The following is a 17,002-nucleotide window of genomic DNA, read 5'->3' as shown; positions in this document are numbered from 1 at the left end:
GCTTCCATGTGCACATACGTATATATGCATATGTGTATATGTAAAGTATACATATGGTAGAAATAGTAAAATGTGTGCATGAGATTTATGTACATATCCTATCATATATATGCGTATTTTTTAAATTTCCTTTTTAAATCTCCACCTCAGCCCTCATATTTGCAACCCCAGAGTAAACTGAACATAAGCTTTACCTTGGGACTCTCCAATTTTGCAAGTTACTCACATTTGAAACAGTAAACTCTCCGTGCAAACTTTGTCTCTACATTTCCCATACTCTCAACAACCGGCTATTTTTCAGCATTTCTCTGTCTCCAGCAGTGTCCCAAACTGTCTTTTTTGTCCCTGTGCTGAAATTTATTTTCCAGGATCTTGTGGTCCTTAGGCCTTTAGATCCTACCTCAGTGGAGACGTGTCCTGTGGACCCACAGTTGACTCAGCCTTGTAATCTGCCTTAAAAGATTTGAAAGTAGTTGCTAGTCTTGCTTATGTTTCTAAGCTTGCGCTCTCAGATTCCTGGCACATCCCTAGTCAAGTGATACTCCCCTAAATTATGTTTCCTTCTTGTGTGGTAATTACTGTTCCAAACTCCAGACACTTCTTTCTCCATGTCATCATTTAGCAACCTTCACAATGACAATATCAGAATAAACTCAACTGATTATTATTTCTTTACCTCAGTAGTAAACTTCCATTCCTTTCTCCTTCTCCCTTCCCCATACTTACAAGCGTTTCTCCTTTTCTCTTAATCTTTTTAAAATTATGTAAAACATTATCATGATTCCAAAGACTCAATGGAACCAACTCAAAGAGAAGATGGGAGGGGCGCCTGGGTGACTCACTGGGTTAAGTGTCTGCCTTAGGCTCAAGTCATGATCCAGGGACCCTCAATCAAGCCCCAGGGAACCTGCGTTTCCCTCTGCCTGCCACTCCCCTGCTTGTGTGCTCTCTCTCTCTCAAACATATAAATAAAAATCTTTTTTTAAAAAAGCATTAAATATAAAAACAAAAACAACAACAAAGAGAGGGTGGGACTGAGAGTGTGGAGTGGGGTAGTGAAGAGTGGGAGAAAGAGGGTAGTCCTAAGTCCCCTTGTTTTACCCACATGGAAAGCCTCTGGAGTCTCTAAGGAAACACCAGCACAACAAAAGGGAAGAACAGTGCATCATCTGCCTAACCAAATGGCTACAACACTGGATGCACCATTAAGTCCCGTGTGTAAAACTGGAAGGTGAAGGATAAAAGATGGCAAATCAGGTTCAGAGTTCTAATTCAGAGGACTGAATATTTTAATCTTTGAATTGAGAATGTCCCTGTAACCTACCAGTTTCTTGAGGGTATCAAAATAAGTAGAGCATTCGTGAGACCTGCCCAAGTTTTATCTGAGGGCAAGGAAGATGGCCCTCATTAGATAGATTTTTTTAAATGGGAAATGAAAGACAAAATTTTATTTCATTCAGATCACATCAAGAGGAGCTTGTTCAACAAGCTAGTTTCAGGGTATACATACATTAAGGAGTATACATACATTACATTTTCCTGAAAGAGACCTTATTAATATATAAATAAAATAAAAGCAAATATACTGTGTATCTATCATCAATCATCTATATACCACTTTAAGTGTTGCCCTAGTAATAACAAAAATCTTTTAGAAAGCATTATAGGTATATGTAATGAGAAGATCATTTCCTACTTCCTGCCCATTGAGAACACATTACATATAATTGGGTGTAAGTTGACATATTTATCAAACATATTCTTTAGTTTAGTGTTAATTAATCCATTTCATAGAAGGAGAAAGTGAAGCATAGTATGAATGAACTGTTTATCTATAATACTTCAAGAGTAATAGGCATAAAGTCAAGAAAAGCGAATTTTAGGCCATAATCTTAATGAGTAGATAAAGATGTATCAGCATGATCCAGGAACCTCTGGGCATCCAGCAAATTGGCCGTATGCTAATTTCACTCTCAGAGCCATTTCCAGAAGCTAAAATGTAGCTGGAATGGGAAATACTTGTGCTGTGCTCCCGTAAGCCTGGTATATCCGTGTTTTCTAGACATTTGGAGACAGAGTGAATCAGACCCAGGAGGAATTTCTACAACTCCCAGGAAATAGTAAATCCCATTTTATAAATTACAGATTATCAAAGGCTGGTTGCTAATCTCCAGGGCCCCCTTTTTCTGACTTCATGCAGCTCATTTTACAAAACCCACAGAAGTGTTGTAGAATATACTATGTGTGATCCCCAAACACATTACTTTTTAACAATTGATATTTATATAGAGTCTCAAACTATGTGCTTTCTAAAACACATTTGCGTTTGATTATCCCAATAACAATTCTCCCTAGGGCATAATTTGTTTTTCACATTTCGTATAGGAGGAAATAGACATAAAGGCGTTTTGTGACTTGGGCCAAGATACTTTCATTCATATAATAAACACTGTGCAGTTCTTAAATACAAAAGAAAGGAGATGTACGAGAATGAAAAATAGACTTTCTTTATCATTAAGTAGCCACAATAAATATGCAAACACCTATTATAAAAATTATAATTATAATTTAAGTGCCAATAGGAGAGGCCAACAAAATGGTGCAGAGTTCAGAGGCTGATATGAGAACCTAGGAAAGCCTTCTTAGGAAAGAAGACTTTAGAACTAGATTTCAAAAGAAGGCAGAATTTTACAGAGAAATAAAATAAGGAAAGGAAGGACACTCCAGGCAGAGGCGGTGGCACTATCCACAGTCAAAAGCATGAAGCTCATCTTATGTGCCTAGAAAAAACAGATATGCTGGATACACTAGGAGCCTAGATTTTCTAGCTTGGCTCCTGTTCATTCTCTCTATAACTTCAAGCTGTTTCTGGGCATAAAGAGGTTTCTCTAGGCTGCAAGTGATTGAGGATTGAAAATGAATTAAGTTCAGTCCCCTGGAGTTCAATTAGGGTTCCCCAGGGTATCCTTGGAAGAGTCTTGGAAAAGTCTCAACATTGAGATTCAATCTGGAGGCACACCACTGGGCCTGGAGGATTACAGCCCAGAGTCATCTGTCAATCATTTTCCATCTCCCAGTAGCTGACTACAGGGGAAGAAAGTAATTGAATGCCCATGGGGGGCCACCTTCTGAAACTTCATTGTTGATAAGCATCTAATTCTTTGATGGTAATAAAGAGAAAAGACAATCAGACCACAGGGAAAACCAGAACTGAGAGTCTCTGAATAGGACGATAAACTCTTCTACTTGTATGTGTATTATATGAGAATGGTTGATATTCACTTCTCTAATTTCGCAGTTTTTAAAATATTCTTCTCCCTCCCCATATCTCCTTAGCCTCACCACACATATATCTTACAGAATCATCACTGCATTTACTTTCTTTTATAAGAAAATAGATTTAGAAATTTTGCTCTCTAGAATATATACTTCAATTAGATATTTCTTTTGTATTTGTGAAAGTCATTTCCTACTGTTTTCCAAAGTTTTGATTTTTTTAAAGATTTTTATGAAATTCATGTGAAAAGAACAAATGTAAAACTGTGTCGCCTTTTCAGAATTAACTTCAATGTACAAAAGCTCACCTTGCCTCTATTTTGTGCAAGAAATAGAATATTTTTTAGCAAAATAGTAAAAGTTGAAATAGGGCAGTCTCATTTTATTTCTACAAATATTATAAAATACACTAATAGACTAAAACTGAGTATTTCATGGTGCTGGTTTTATCTTTGCCATTGAAAGAAAAAATTTTATTTTTTGTACTGTGAATTGCATATTCTTTCTTTTTTGTTTTTGTTCTTCACTTCCTTTCTTCCTTGAACATTTATTTTCATAAATACTATTAATTTTTACCATGTTTTTATTTGGTCATTTGGATATGACTTGGGGGTTGCTTTATTTTTTTTTAAAGATTTTATTACTTATTTTAGAGAGGGAGACAGAATGGGTGCATGAGAGGGGAGGAGCAGGGGGGGAGGGAGAAGGAGAGTGAAAAAAAATTTAAAACAGGCTCCACACTGAGCACGGAGCCCCATGCTAGCTCGATCCCAGGACCTCAAGGTCATGACCTAAGCCTAAGCCAAGAGCCAGATGTTCAACTGACTGAGCCACCCAGGCACCTCAGAGTTGCTTGATATTTTATTTAAAAAATACATCCTTTATTTTAGAGCCATGAAATACAAAATTAAAAAAATTATATTGGAATCAGTTCAAATGACTATCTAATTGAAACGATGAGATTAGAACAGTTTGATTTTCAAAATAATCTTTTTAAAGCCAATTTTTTTCATTATTTTAATTTGAAATCAAATGAGTCTTTAGGCATATACAATATAAGTACAATACTTACTTACATTATTAGTAACATCTGTTGCCACACACTCAATTTCCTTCTAAGGGCCTAAGAATTAAAATAAATAAGATGAATCAAATTTATGTAAGACAAAACAATTTTTCTGCAGGGCTAATTTTTATACTATACAGGTAAGAATCTCATTCAGTTGCTGTTAAGAGATACCCGAAACAGTGGTTTCAACTGTGTTAAAATAGAAGTTGATTATTTCTCATAAACAAAGAAACCTCAAAATAGACAGTCAAGTTCTTTAAGCTTTGCCATATTTGTGCTGAACTTCATTCTCATTATCTCGAAAAGGCTGCCAGATATCTGAAAATCATATCTTTGTTTCAAGCTAGATGAAGGAGAAGAGTAAAGGATTAAAAATGTGTGTGTAAGATGAGATATTCCCCTTTTAAAAGCCACTCTAGAATCCTATCCGAGTACTTCAGCTTACATCTCATGATTTAGAATTGCCTCCTTTAACCACAGCTAATCATAAGGAAAACTGGGAAATGTATTCCTTTTACTTAAGCACATTGCCATCCTTAATGAAATCATGTTATATCAATAAGTAAGAAAAGGTGAATATGTGTGGGATAGATAGCTAATGTTCTGTCTCTCACATATTCTATACTTGCCCCTAAATTGTTAATTTAGCGTTGAGTTTTATAATGTGGGAAGAATGTTGCTTGAATTGCTACTCCAAAAGGACACTCGATAAGAATAAAATTAAGTACTTATAAGATATCTTGTGAGCTGCATTATAAGAGTAAAATGATTAAGAACTTGGAATTTGGGTCGGCCAGACCTGGGTTTTATTCCTGATAATGTCACTTATAAACTGTATAACCTTGACAGGTTATTTAATTTCCCATCTCGGTTTCTTCATCTGTAATAGACGATAATAATTTGGCTAGGTTTTAGAAGCGTTATAGAAGTTAAACCATGAAAATGCCGGCATAGTGCCTGGCACAGAAGCAGCACTAAATACAGCTTAGCTATTATAGCAATATGATTAAGAAATTTGCAAATTATAACTGAGTTATGTAAAAATATAGGAATGGTACCCTTCTTGAAAACATAAATTTCTGCTTCAGGAAGATTACGGGAAATGTTCCATATTATTTTTCTCCTATAGTTCCACAAGTTTTGTGGATTTGCGTAAGGCATCCTATTAAAATGGCAGTCAAAGGGCACTTTATTTAATAATTGAAAATGGCATGCGTGTGAGTTAAACATTTTTTTTCACTTGGCATTTGAGCTACTTTGAATATTAGTGATGATGTTTGAAAATGAAGTCTTGAGTGCTGTAATACTTTCTGATCTGCTTTAAATTAGAGCAAAATAAAAATCGATTTCACATTTCCCCTCTGCGTAACAGAAGCAGGTTGGAACACGTGTATGTGATACAACCAATTTTTGTTAATATTTGAATAAAAGATAAGTACAGAATGATGCCTACATATGCCTTTATGAAGTATGTCAGTTGTAAAGAATGTGTTGAGAATACAGAAGTGAGTAGGATTCTGCAATCTATTCTTATGAAATCCCTCTTGATCCTGGAACACCCTTCTGTTACCACTTTTGAAAGACCACAGGAAAGTTCCTATTTCGGTATTTCATGGGTCCATGGTGTCTGGGGAGATTCCATTTTACCAAAGTTAAAGATGGACTGTAGAAATAAAGATTTTTTTCCCCTCTTGGTTTCATATATTGGACTTTGTATTACTAAAAATCAGACATTCAGTAATAAAAATTCGAAATCGGTATCTGTCACTCACTTTGAACAAATAAAAATTATCTATACCGTAAGTCTCAATGTATGGGATAATAGTGTGTCTACTGTCTGACTCAAAAAGTTGCTGTGATTATAAACAAGAAAGTTGAGATATTTGTCACTTGGACATCCTGTAGCTTCCAGTGTCACTATGTGTGTCATTAGTCCTTGAATGTCATTAGCGAGACCAGAGTATAGCTGTAAAAACCAGTTCAGTATATTGACAAAACAAAGTAAAAAGGGGGGGGGGGCATAATATAGTGTAGGGATAGGAAGAATAACCAGTCTCTTTTCACAGAAAAACACATAATCATTCCATGTGACATAAAAAATAAGAAAATGAGAAACTTTTACTCCTATAATATGCATTTCAAATTCGAATTTTTGTATCATATTAGTACATATTTTTACTTCTTTCACTTTAGGCACTTTTGCTGGGGAAGAAAACTCATTTCAGAAGTTAAGAACTTGAGCTTTCCTTTTCATAAATCAAAGTTGCACATAGTTATGCTATCATAAAAAACGTATAAACTGGTAAATGGGTTTTACTGGAGTTTATACACCTCGCTGAAGAATAACAAGACCGATATTTCAGGGCATTTATTTAAAAACGTACACTTGCGGAGACTTTCTGTAGACTGTGATAAATTTCAGATGCACAAACTTTACAATGGTAGCCCTGGTACTTCTGCCTGTTTGTGATAGAAGCATTTTTATAAATGTCACAGTTATCGATACTGTAAATACCTTTTTTTTTAACTTTCTTTACTGACAAAATAATTCTTATCCCAAAGCAGAGAGATTCTTAAAGTTACTTCAGAATCTACCATGTCCTGGTTATAACCAATAGTTGAATAAGCTGTGTTTTTAAAATCATATCTTTGTAAATTTGTTGGCAAACCTTCCCTTTTCAGGCTACAGCGTTTCTGCTCTTTTCTGTCCTAAGTTTTATCACAACTTTTACCTCTAAATTACCACCTTTTTTGACTTTATATTCTATTTTCAGTTTAAAAATCCAAATTTTAGCTTTCACAGTCCCGAGTCGTCCTGCTTCCTCACTGGGGAGACCTGCCTCTCTCTCTGGGTCAGGCTGTTTTGTCTAACTCCTCACGGGCCCTCCTTCCCTCTCTGTACTATGGAGGCTCCTCTTGTGGACCTTGGAATCAACTGCTACCTCAGTAGGAGTTGCCTTTCCCAGGAAAGCTCAACTCCAGATGCTTCTGTGTAAGAGACTTCTAGCCCTCTTGCTGAACCTAACTTTTCTTTAGGGTATCAGGAGCTTATATACTTAGGCTTGAGTATCCTTTTATATCCTTATCTTTTTCTTAAGTAATTTGCAAAACAACAATATCCTCTGAATGGGGTTAATTCACCTGTTTTGAATGATTTGGAGAGTAAATTTAGAAATAATTTCAAATCAATTGAAAGAAAAACTTAAATAGATGACTTAAACACTCAGATTAAAAAGTTAATTAGTGTAGGTGCATCTTACATTATAAGGCAAGGATCCTTGAAGAAATGGACTGCTTCTTCTCATGGAAGAGGTATGTAAATATGTCATAGTTACAGATACTTGATTAACAACATATTTACAGATGTCATTACTAATGACATATTTACAGATACTTGATTAATCTTGAGAAGTTAGGTATTGATCATAATAAGGAAATACTGTAAAACATGACGACTATAGTTGCTAACACTGTATTGTATAACTGAAGTTTGCTAAGAGTAGAACTTAAGTGTTTTCACCAAAAAAAAAGAGAGAAATACGTTAAGTGAGGAATGTGTTAATTAACTACATGGGTGGAATACTTTCACAATGTATATGTATATCAAATCACCATAATGTGTACTTTAAATATTTTATAAGTTGTCAATTATACTTCAATAAAGCTGAAAAAACTCAATAGTGAAATATTTAAAATTTCAACTAATTTGCCTTTTCAAATCAAACTATCTGTACTTGCTTCAAATAATTTACTACTTTTCCCAGAGACTCTTTTAATGGTATATTTTATTTCCATACCTGTTACTTAGAAGTCAGAACAGGCTGGTGGCATTATTATGCATATGCATTATGTAAAAATAACCCAAAGATTAAAATATTAATGTATCAAGGAGAAAAACACGTGTCAGAGCTAACCAAGGTCATCAAATGTAAAATACGATAAATTCAGGAATTGTTTATTACATGTCAAAATAGTAAATCTCTATGAGAAAAGCTTCAGTAGGATTGGAAAAGATGTCCAGAGATTCCAAGGAATCAGTTAAAAAAACTCTCAGAAAGCCAAAGTCTAGAGTAAAACAAGGCTAACAATCACTGCCTCTAAAGTGTAGCAATATTTACAGAAGGGATACAAATGTTTTAGCCAAGTCCTTTTTCTATGGTTGTGTGCATGCTAAAAGGCATTGTATAATAATTTGATTTCAATCATTTATATTTTTCCCAATAATTACAGAAAAAGAGATTTCTACTATTCTAGAATGCCCTCAATAAAATTCCATATTTGTATTTATAGGGAATATATAAAAGTTCATTTTAGAAAAGTCTTGAATTATTTAAAACAGGCCCCAGAAGAGACGAGACACAACATATCTTTTATAATCTCACAGCTGGCTTTGGAGGTCATCTTGATAGTAACATCAACTTCTCCTTCCAAAGGTTCAGTCTTACAGCAAATTTACATGAACATGGGTCACACTCTTAGTTCATTTTAAGAGAACTCTTTGACCTCCAAAATTAATAGGACCTAACATTAGGACAAGGAGCTGACCCAGCAGGTGCAGTGAGTACAGATATATCTTGCCTAGAGCTTTAGAGGGTCCAGAGAGCTCAGATTTTCTGCTCAATTTAAATGTGGAAAGCTTGGGGGGATAGAAAGCAAGCATAATACGAAGGGATCCTTTGTACCACACGTTTGTTTTGCCCTTGCCTCGCATAGGAGAGGCGGCCGTGCAATGCTCAGCTTACTCAACATGTGGTCTGCAGGACAGCAACAGCATCACCTGGGAGCTCATTAAAAATGCACCGTCTCTGCCTCTGACCCTGACCTATTCAATTAGTATTTACATTTCAACAAGGTCCAGGGTGATGCATCTGTAGAGTACTGGGATCCTGAGGAAGAGCTTGTACTGTGCAGCCAGATTAACTGCGTTCAAGTGGCCTTTCCACCTACGAGATGGGTAGCGTAGGCAAGTTGCTTACGTGTTTGTGCTCTGTTTCCCTGATCTGAAAACTGAGAAAATAATAGTACCAGCCCCTTAGGGTTCCTGTGAGGACTAAAGGAGCTTTTCATGTAATACTTTTAGAGTGGACCTGAAATATGATAAATGTAGGAAAGGGTTTTCTAGTACTGTTGTTATTCCTGTTCACATTGTGAGTATATATTATTTCATTTTAGGAAGCATAAAAGAAGATGTGGAATAGGGAGAGTTTGGAGGTTGGGGGGAGGTAGAAATGAAGGGGAAGAACGAGTCTAACTCACTTCCTGCTTCCTAGCTGGAGAGCGGATCTGATTTGGAGTGTTGATGTGCAATTTTTTATATCACTAATTCAGGTGAGTAAGTAATTGCACCTCACCTTCCTTCCCTCATTACCAAACATCCCAATTACCCCTTATTATTATCACTTAAGATGATGAAACCATATTAGATACAACTCTGAAGAATAAAGGGAAACATCCGCAATTGCACCGTCGTAACAATTGTTTTATTTTTATTGTATGAAGAGTCAGAACCAGTTTTAATTTTCTTGACGCAGTAAGTATTGGGAGCCCTCATTTACCAGTTGACACCTACGCTCATCCGTATCAGAATATGTATGTGCCAACATTACGGGTATTCCTTCTGAATGATCCAAAGCTCACTGGATGCAGTGAATTATTTTCATAACTTTGTGTTCACAGTATGTTGATTTGTGGATGAAATATCAATAGATCCTAATGTAAAGTTTAATCTCATGGTAGGGTGTTTACATTCTCATAGCTCTGCTTGTGCTGTTTGGTTATTTTTGATAATTATTCTCTTAATTCTAACATATCTAGTTATTTGCCTAACAATTAGTTTGAAAAACAATCCTAAACTTTTCCAGAAGTATCATATATATTTTCAGTTCTGAGTATGTGGAGCTAAGTTTACAAAGGGAGTATTAAAGAATATAAAAATTTTTGACTTTTGTCGACATGAGTTCTACATTTATTGACCTCAGTGTTCTAGGAACATACTAATGAGGTTTAGTAAATCAGAAGAATGGAGTAACATGTTTGAATATAAATTCGGTGTTGTATATTCTCTGTCTCTCTCTATTTTGTGGTTTTTGGTTTTGGTTTTGCTTTTGCTTGTTTAGGTTTTTCTGGTCCCAACAAAATTTTTTTGCTTCAAAATGTATTTCACTATAGGTTTCAATTACATACGCAAATATTTACATCATATCCATTTACAATTATAATTCATTTATAGTTTTACCTAAAAATTTATGGATTGCCATAATGAAGAAAATGCTCCTATTTTTCACTAATAATGAATAAAAATAAAGAGTCATTCCCATGTGAATTTTCTTATGTACAACTTGTTCAGGGAAAAAGTAAATGGGATTATAGTGAACCAAAACTCTTTGAAAAATTGCGCAAGTCATTTGACAAATGAAAGAGATGGCTGGGTTCATCCATCCTTACCAAAAAGTTAAATTGAGTTGAATTCTGTAATAAAATAAATTCAAATATTGTTTGCACCCATGAATGTAAAAATGCTGGAAATGCAAAGAAAAAAAAAAAAGAGTATGCTTAAACAATTTGACCTATTCAATTTTAGTGGGCTATTTAGAAAAATGTGCATTAAAACAATAAAACAGTAAGTGCAAGAAGTGTGAAGATTCAAATTAAAAAGTTTAAAAAATGGTTGAAGTAAAAAGGTTCTTTTTTTCTGGAATAAACAAAAGAAACATTTACTATAACTACTGAATGTGTCAAGAAATAGGACTAGAAATATGAATGCACTTGCATATCATGTGGTGTGAATCCAGCCTTCAGAGAAAATCCCCAAGGGCTTTGACTTTGGAGCTCAGTGAAGGGTTTTCGGATTATTTGTGGATTTACACGAAGAGCCATTTTTCTTTTCCTCCTTTCATTGAACACAGAGATAAGTTAAAATGAGATCTGAGGACTACTCAGAAATATATAGTAAACAATGTCATTCTGAAGATTCTTTATTGATGGCCGCTTATTATAAGATGGCTATGTCTCCATGTCAGTAGGACCATTTTTAAGGATAGCCATTGACTATAACATTTGTTAAGACATGTTTGTTATGTCGCTTATAGATATAATATCTCAACAAAGAACATCTTTAGGGTAGAAAACTGAACTCTCACTAAAAAGAAGACTGAACTCTGAAGGCAAAGAATTTGTGAAAACTGAACATGAGTATTTGGAGATGTTAGTGACTACTGCATGTTTTTATAAAACGTACTATTTCCTCCCCTTAAATTAAGGGAATACATGGAAACAAGACACCTAAAATGCACAATAAAAACCTTAAGGCAAAAGTAGTTTGAATTAAATGTGACATGCCTACCGTTCTCATTAATGGCTGTATTAAACTGTAAAGCTTGTTTTTTTAAATTTATTTTCTATGAGCTTAAAGCCTTAGGAAATTTGACATATTCACGAGTAAATTAATGTAAAGATGAAAACTTGTTCAGTAACTAAAATGTCTATATGTATGATCATCTTGTATTGATTTCAGATCATAAGTACTTACATTTTTAAACATAATGGCTATTGGGATGCCTGGGTGGCTCAGTTGGTTAAAGGTCTGCCTTATGTTCAGGTCATGATCCCAGGACCCTGGGATCCAACCTGGCTTCAGGCGCCCTGCGCAGGGGGGAGCCTTCTTCTCCCTCTCCCTCTCCTGCTTCTCCCCCTGCTTGTGCTTTCTCTCTCTCAAATATATAAATAAAATCTTAAAAAAACCCATAATGGCTATTATGTAATTATAACTAATTAATGACATCATTTATTTATACAAGATTTTTTGAAACTTTTTTTCTGTGTATTTGTATGGTCACATTCTGAAATTCACTTATGTATAGATTTTGTATATAGGAACTCAGAAATGTATCCACAAATGAATTAGAACTTAGAGGAGGTGCTTAAGGTTATTAAGAATACTTTTACTATTTCAGTCATTTTAAAATCTGGATTAAATTGATTATAAGAAGATATGGTCAGATTTGCTAACATTGGTTGTTACTGCAGTTTAACAAAAATATAAAAATAGTAATATTAAATATAAATATTAAACTGCAGTAATATTTTAGTAAAGTTAAGAAGGAGGTAAAGAAGCATACAAGCAAGTATCTGGGAATAGCGCATCTCAGGTAAAGGAAACACATTTCAAAGGTCCTGAGGAAGGAGCTTGCCTTTCCTAATGCAGGAGCAGTACGGCTGGGGTGGAGGCAGCAAAACGTGGGTGGGAAAAGATGAGGCCAAAAATGTGACAAGGGACTAGGTCACTGAGGACTTTGGCTTCTACCCTGTATAAAATGGGAGGCCATGTGTTACACCTGGGCTTAATATTGCAGGCCATTTTGTCTCTGAGGAGAGAATAGGCTGTAAGGACAAAAGAGTGAGGCAGAAAGACCAGTTTAGAAGACACTGCAATAATCCAGGATATGAAGCCCTCAGTGGCAGGGGCAGAAGTGGTAAGACAGGGTCAGATCCTAGATGTAGTTAAAAGCAGTGCCAAGAAAATTTACTGAAGGATTGAATGTGTTGAGTTCATCATGTTGACAAAACAGTGTTTTTAACGCTGCGAATCTAAACATTTTACTTATTTATTTTCAAACCTACTCATTTTAGATTCGTTTTTCTTGACATGGATTTTCATACAAACTATCTTTTACAGCTTTTCTGCTGAAATGACATGATCGTTATGATTCAATAACTGAGAAAAACAGCTTCAGTTCCACATGACTCCCAAATAAGAAATGTGACGATTATCCACAGCAGGGTTATAACAGTAAGCAGAAGAAAATTAGACAAAATAAATTGAAATCTGGTACATATGGAGTATAACTTTAAAACTAATTATTGTTATTAAGGCACCTAATTTTCTATACTTTCTCTTTCTCTAGCCATTCCTGTTAATTTTACTGTGCATTCTATTTTAGCCCTTCACTAGGGTCCCTCCATATTCCTTCTGGGAAAGATATAAAAATATTTATTTCTTGAATTTCCTTACTTAATGAGTTTTCTCTTTTTTATGGGTTATACCTGTTTTACCTATCAGACAAATCTATTTTAAAATATCTCTTGCATAATTTTCTCTCATAAAATGGTCCACAGAGCACCATTTATTTATTCTACTATTTGAAAACACTTTAATATTGAGCTTATTATCTTTTGATATTTAAGAAATTTATGCAATGTTATATGTTAAACTTTATGCAATATTTCCTAGTAATTCTAATTAGACTAGAAAATCTCTAAGATTCCTCCCACATCAATTTAATAATTTTATGACATCAAGTGCCAGAAATTTAATTTTCTGTTGCCACTTGATTAAGATCAAAGGCAGGGCAAAATTAGACAAATAATAATATCTGTGAAAGAAATATGTCTGGCAAGATTACTGAATACCATGCCATGCTGATGTCAAACCGCTCTGCCATTCTCCACAGAGAACATTTCTGAGGCTTCTAAAGCTAAATGTTGATCCACTCAGAGAAAATCAGAGTGTCTCAATTGTCTCGGTACTACCCCCAGGCCCTTCATCATCTCCATAGTACTTGTACCCATCAAATCTCTTTATCTGTGAGCTTACTTGTCTGCTTCACGCATACAGTTTCTGAATTCCCTTTGTCTTATATGGACCTTATTGTAACAGTTTTCACTGAATGTTTTTTAAATGGTCAGAGGGAGATTGCTGAGAGAGGGATTTGAGGCAGCGGGGTACCTTACATCACATACAAGAAGGATCTTTTAACATAGTGACAATTTTGGACATTCCTAGCTGTCAGCTGCCTCTTGTGATTTTTCCCTTCATTAATGCTTAATCCTAAACAATAGGAAATACTTTGTGGGGTCACATGAACTTGCACAGCCTCTCAGAGACTCCAGGAAAGAAAGCAAGTAGGGTCTCCATGTGTAAACAACGTATATTCAATATTTTTTTTAATGTATGAGAAAAGAATTTCACTATTTATCACCAAAAGCTTATTTTAACACATAAATAGTTTGGACCCCTAAAGAGAAATGTTGACACTTTGAAAAGCGTAATTAACCATGTAAATCCTAAAAATCATACAATTTAAAAAAAATATTTTATTTATTTATTTGTCAGAACGAGAGAGAGAGCACATTCAGGGGCAGCGGCAGGCAGGGTGGAGGTGGGGGGCGGGAAGCAGGCTCCCAGCTGAGCAAGGAGCCTGATGTGAGGCTCGATCCCAGGACTCTGGGATCATGACCTGAGCTGAAGGCAGCCGCTTAACTGACTGAGCCACCCAGGTGTCCCCATACAACAATTTTATACCAAGAAAGACGTGAGAGATGCTGACAGTCTCCTTTGGGCCAGAGCATCTTTTGAAAACAAGCATTCGATCAATCGCTATAGGTGGATTTATTTCTACCACATGATTTCAAACAATTAAAATTCCACAGAAAATATACCTACAAGCAAAACCCATTTTTTTTTCTTATAGTCACTAGTGTCACAATAACTAAGCCTGCATTTCAAGAGTATGTGTGTGTGTGTGAAATCATTCCAGATCTTGTCAAAAAATGTTCTAAGAACTACATTTCAAATTATGCTATTTTCATCAGACCTGACGGGGTAAAAAGTACAGAATTTATTTATCTGTCTTGTAATGCTTACATTTGTTTGTATCTCCCTAATTGGACATCCTCTCTGCTTCTGTGCTTCTTAGTCAATACAGCATCAGTAGGAGCCGAGTGACTAAATCACGTGCTGGGATGTCTCGATGTATAAAGGAACCAAAACCTACTTCATGGTAAGGCAGCTCATTTGATTTCCTCAAACATCAATATATGTGGAAAAGGGGAGCAAGACAATGGAGAAAAGACATGAGAAAAGATGCAGAAAACTGGAGGAGAAGGGAAAGGAAATAAAATGATGAGTTGCTGGGGGGAAGAATCACTGATTTAAGGCTAAAAGGAAATGCATATGTCTGTATTTGGCACCTGGACCACTTTTCAATAAACTCTATGGACTGTCCAGACTAAGTACAACACCAAGGAGAAATTTAGGGAGGCATCAAAGACAAAAATAGTTTACAATGCCACTGAATCTGGAGTTGGAATTCTGGGCTGGTAGTCAACAATATGTCTAGATTGATATTGTTAATCTTGAAAAATGTGTGGTTCTAATTTGTGTTTTTGGAATCACAAATAATCACTCCCTTTAAAGAGCTACTACATTTTAAAATCACCTAGATCAATAAAAGCTATTTAGAAATATGCAATTCCTTGATTTCGATTCTACTTGGATTCCACGGGTTCTGAAATCAGCATTCTGGTATGACCACAAAGCTTCCTTTTAAAAGTGAACAAAAGTGTATCACTGTCTATGAATCTGCTCACTTTACCCTCACCAGCTTATCTATATCATCAGCTGAGACAAAACAGGCATTTACTGCATTTCTACCACTTTGATTTAACTAAACTTATTTTGGGGAAACCTACCCTACAGCAGATGGGAAGACAATGTGCAGAATTACTGTGAAAAAAAAAAAAAAATCTCGTTTTCTGTTCTTTCTGGACTATCCCAAAAGCATCTGAAAATTTGCAAGACTTCAATATTACTATAGGAAGCTCAAATTGCTTTGATTTAAAATGTCATCATCAAGGAAAAAAGTCAGAATTCATAATCCATGGGGCCTATGCACGTACAAGCTAATCACATTCAGTACTTTTGAGGTCAGGATTCATATGTGAGTCTGAATCAATATTAATATTCCTTCTCGGCACTTGGTAGATGAAAAATGTTTTCTGCAAAAGGAAGAGCTTCTATTACTTTTATTAAATAGTAGTTAGTTGGCTGCACTTTCCTTGGGTTTAAACAAGATAGTGTAGAAATGGTTGTGCTTATAGTTTCATAGTTTGCAAGAAGTGCTTTTGAGAAATGATATTTTAACTTTATGGGATTCTATGACTTAACAATAATAGTATTTTCGCTCACTTTAATATGCTTCTTCCTTAGAAATCTAACAGTGTTAAAGTATACTATCTCACTGGTCTTCATAACAATCCCATTAGGTCTGAATAGATTCTTATTTGATAAATCTTTGAAAAACCTGTTTCAGATGAAACATCCTTATGGTTCTCCTAAGCATAGATTAATTCAATCCTCGACCAATGTCCTCTATGAGAATGGGAGCACATGAATCACTTTTTCTAAATCTAAGTTCAGAGATAGAGCTTCCTTCTTAACTTGTATGGATTTTCCCTCTCAAGGAATAATCATCACAGTGTCCTGAGCCAGCCAGGGTAAATTGTACAGGGAATAGTCCCGCCAGTTTCACCATACTCTTCCCCAATTCACTCATCAGCTTTCCTAACCTCTTTAAAGAGTGCACTGTTTTTGCCAATAAAAGGAGAGGAGGGGAGAAATGTCAGAGAATTATTTTTCTTCCATCCTCAGGAGCTAAAGATAATTTTCAGCTGAGATAATTTTAGGAACATTTAAACCATTTCAGTGCATGGAAAAAAAAATCCAAGAAGCACATTAGAATAATCACACACTTCTAATTGTGCATAAGGCAGTATACTATATTAGTTTCATTGTTTATGAAAAGCCTCTCTAGTTGCGTCTTATGGGAGAGTAAGTAGTTATTTACATAGTATTTGTACTATGTTGCCCGAATGTTCACA

General features: G+C 35.2%; 1 long non-coding RNA gene across 3 annotated transcripts in view; it reads left to right on the top strand.

Moving 5' to 3' along the window:
- LOC118545575 (uncharacterized) overlaps positions 1 to 17,002 on the top strand; it is a 43,026-nt gene that overhangs the window by 8,328 nt on the left and 17,696 nt on the right. For 2 of the 3 annotated variants that reach the window (XR_013440943.1, XR_013440942.1), the window contains exon 2: positions 15,040 to 15,123. This is a non-coding gene — a long non-coding RNA (uncharacterized LOC118545575). Of the gene's footprint in view, positions 1 to 13,023; positions 13,134 to 15,039; positions 15,124 to 17,002 lie in introns of those variants that run through there. The other variant, XR_004922151.2, reaches the window with a different exon arrangement.

This window comes from Halichoerus grypus, chromosome 9 (assembly GCF_964656455.1).
Source record: "Halichoerus grypus chromosome 9, mHalGry1.hap1.1, whole genome shotgun sequence".
Classification (NCBI taxonomy): Eukaryota; Metazoa; Chordata; class Mammalia; order Carnivora; family Phocidae; genus Halichoerus; species Halichoerus grypus.
This window is presented reverse-complemented; position numbering and strand designations above follow the sequence as displayed.